This window comes from Myodes glareolus, chromosome 14 (assembly GCF_982192425.1).
Source record: "Myodes glareolus chromosome 14, mMyoGla1.1, whole genome shotgun sequence".
NCBI classification, from domain to species: Eukaryota; Metazoa; Chordata; class Mammalia; order Rodentia; family Cricetidae; genus Myodes; species Myodes glareolus.
The window spans coordinates 23,932,723-23,936,608 of record NC_142039.1 but is presented as its reverse complement, the minus strand read 5'-3'; positions in this window follow the sequence as shown (position 1 = coordinate 23,936,608).

Sequence of the window (3,886 nt, the reverse complement as noted above, 5' to 3'; positions counted from 1 at the left end):
AGGACAATGAAATTTTTGAAGAACCTCTAAAACCACCATACATTCCACCACCTGGGGTGAGGTGGCAGAAAAGTTCTTTGTATATATTTTAGAATCCACAACATAGGCTCCCACACCATTTTTGGAGCCATCTGTATACACCATCACCCCGTCTTTTAGCGGGGCAGAAGATGTAACTCGGGGAAACACAATGGGATGATATGCAGCAAACTGCAGCAGAGGGTGTTTGGGATAATGATTATCAATTTTTCCTGAAAAGGTGGTAACCAAAATTGCCCAATCGTCAGAGGTGGCGGCCAAAGTTTGTATCTGAAAGGAGGTATAGGGAACTATCATAACCGCTGGATGTTTACCAAAATGACTAACAGACATTTTAAGGCCTTTAAGGGCAATTTGAGCTATAGCAGCTGGATACCAATCAATACTTTTGTTAGGAGAAGCATGAGGATGGATCCACAGTAACGGTCCATCCTGCCATAACACAGCAGTGGGTAGCTTTCTTGTTTTAAACACACATAGAACAAATGGTTGAGTTTCATCAATACGGCACAGCTGTGCCTCCTTAATGGATTCCTCCACTAGTAATAAGGCTGCTTCTGCTGCCGGCGTCAAGGCCCGAGGGGAGGTAATATGAGTATCCCCTTCCAAGATATCAAACAATGGCTTCAAATCAGCAGAGGGGATTTTTAAAAACGGTCGCAGCCAATTAATATCTCCTAACAACTTTTGGAAATCATTTAATGTTCGCAAATCGTCCCTATAAATTTTTATTTTTTGTGGTAGAATCTTTTCAGGAAGAATAACAGAACCTAAGAATTGGCCAGTGTCTGTAATCTGGACCTTCTCAGCAGCTATTTGAAGACCCCATAGCTGTAAACTCTTAATGAGCAATGGGTAGGCTTCCCTTAGGACCTGTAAGTCCTCATGACACATGAGTACATCATCCATGTAATGAATCACAAGCAAACGTGGGAAACGTTCACGAAGCGGTTCAAGAGCCTCCTGCACAAACATCTGACAAATTGTTGGACTATTGGCCATACCCTGAGGCAAAACTCTCCATTGAAAGCGTTTATCAGGCTCTATATGATTAATTGAAGGAACAGTAAAAGCAAAGCGAGGCCTATCAGCAGGATGCAATGGAATAGAAAAAAAACAATCCTTAATATCTATTATTACTAGACTCCAATTTTTGGGTAAAGCTGAAAGCACTGGGAGTCCTCGCTGCACAGGCCCAAAAAGATGCATTTGTTCATTAATGGCTCTCAAGTCATGCAACAAGCGCCATCTTCCTGATTTTTTTTTAATGACAAAAATGGGTGTATTCCACGGAGAGGTGGATGGTTCTATGTGCCCCAAAACGAATTGCTCATTAACTAGCTGATTCACTGCTTCCAGTTTTTCAGAGGTAAGTGGCCACTGAGGAACCCATACTGGGGTCTCTGTTTTCCATGGTATGGGCCGTGCTGCCCCAGTGGCGCCTAGGAAAAACCCAGACCCTGTTTATTGATATTAGGTTTAGGATTTACTGACTCCCGTATTCCTTGCTCCGAGCGACCCAAGCCCTTTCCTGGCCTATGGCCCATTCTTAACATTATATCTTGGGCCTGAGATGAATATGCATTAGATAAGGTCAATCCCATACCCTGCATTACATCTCTTCCCCATAAGTTGACTGGCAAGGGAAGGACATATGGTGTAAAATATCCTGACTGCCCTTCGTCTGTTTCCCAGGTTAATCTGGTGGAGCTAATGGTGGGGTTTGCACTATAGCCCAAGCCCTGTAGGGCATGAGACGACTCAGTAACAGGCCAGGACTGTGGCCACCAGCGCGATGAGATAATACTTTTGTCCGCGCCAGTGTCCAAAATGCCTTCGAAGCATTTACCATTCACCCAAAGGGGCAGTTTGGGTCGATCTTGAAGGCTAACAACCAGGTAGGCCGAATCCTGTCCTGTTGACCCCATTAATTTACTCCCCGGCCTCTGGTGGGTGTCTGCCGGAAGAAACAGTAACTGAGCTATCCTGTCTCCTTTACTGATGGAAAAAACTCCACTAGGACAAGAGCACAGGGCTTGTATCTCAGCAGTGTGCTGACTATCAACAAGACCTGGGTGGACAATCAGTCCCTGCAGGGTAAGCGAGCCACGCCCTAAAAGCAGGCCCACGCTTCCAGGGGGTAGAGGCTCAGGCAGCTGCACAGGGACAGGCTGCACCCCCATTTGGGGCATCAATAGGAAGTCGGTGGAGGCACACAAGTCCATTCTTGTTCTGCCTCCGAGGGTTCCTTGGTCGTTGCCCTGACGAACTTGTTCCCATATTTCTGAGGGCCCTGGGACCGAGGGCCCATCACCCCATTTTTTGGATCAGTCTGTGGGTTTCCTAATGGTGGGAGGATCTTGCCATGGACATCCCTAACGGAGCGGCAGAGCTCAGCCCTATGATAACCTTTGCCACAGCGTGAGCAGAGGGTAGGAGGCGCTCTCTCCTTTTCTGATGACCTACAATCCTTTTTTAAATGTCCTGGCTTCCCACATTTAAAGCAAACTCTTCTGTCTGGCCCTTTAAAAGGGTGTTTTTGTGACTGCATGATGGCTGCAGCCAAACCCGCATTCGTCAGGGGTCCTCCTAGTTCTCTACAGACCCTGAGCCAGTCCTGTAATCCTTTATTTTTCCTGGGGGCTATGGCCGCAGGGTACTCCTGCGTAGCTTGCTCAAAAATGAGCTGCTCTATGAGTGGCGTGGCCATATCAGTGTCGCCAAAAATGCGTCCTGCTGCCTCAGTCATTCTAGCCACAAAATTTGAAAAAGGCTCCTGAGTCCCTTGTATAATCTTGGTGAGCGGGGTGCTTCCTTCTCCCTTTTTAGACAAAGCTTTCCATGCTCTTATAGCTGTATTGGCTATCTGGCGGTAGGCGTCATAAGGGTAGTCTATCTGGGCAGCGGTGAAGCGCCCTTGCCCAGTCAGGAGGTCAAAAGTCCATTGTTGTTGTTCTGGAGTTAAGGCTTGAGCGTTAGCTCTGGCCTGTTCCTGGGCCGCCTCATGCCACAGAGCTTTCCACTCCAAATATTGACCCATGCTGACAAGCGACGCTTTTGCAACTGTCTCCCAGTCTGCCGGAGTCATGGCACTCAAGGCTAATCTGTCCAATTGGGCTAATGTGAAATTAGCGGTCACTCCATATTTTCTAACTGACTCTGCTAATTCTTTTATTTGGTTGTACTCCACAGGCGCATACACCCGTCCATTTTCCCCTTCATAAACGGGGAAGGCCAGGTGCAGCTTTCTCTTGACCTTGTCAGGGATAAATGAAAAAGTCTTTGGCCCAAGGTGTTCCTCATAAGGAGGCGCCGAAGGGGCAGTCGGGCGAGGGCGAAGCTCGTAAGGAGGCGGATGGGCCCTTTGGGATGACCTCATGGCCCTACCGCTGGTTAATTCTGCCTCCTCCTCTGTACCTAGTTCTTCTACCTCTTCTCCTGAGCCAGAACTTTCATGCTCACTTTCATGGTCACTTTCAATTTGCAGAGCTTCAAGCTCCTGCAGAGGATATAAACTACTGTCCTTTCCTTTTTTCTTATTGTTGGTTCCAGAAATCTTTCGACCTTGTAAATCAGTCTTCTCCCCCATTCTTATTTTCTTAAAACCACTGGAGGGTCCTTTTTCCTTATTTGAGACTGTGCGCGCACCTAACCTCTCACTGTACTCAGTTTCTGAAATGCTATCCTGGACTTCCTCCGTTGCAGCAACCGCCTGGCAGGATTCGTCTTTTAAGCAGTCTTTGGCGAAAAATAAGAGGACTACTAAAAGAGGTAGCAAGGCCCCTACGAAACCTTCCCAATGCGGAAACAAGTCAAGCCCAAAACCGAAAAATCCAGGAAAAGCCAT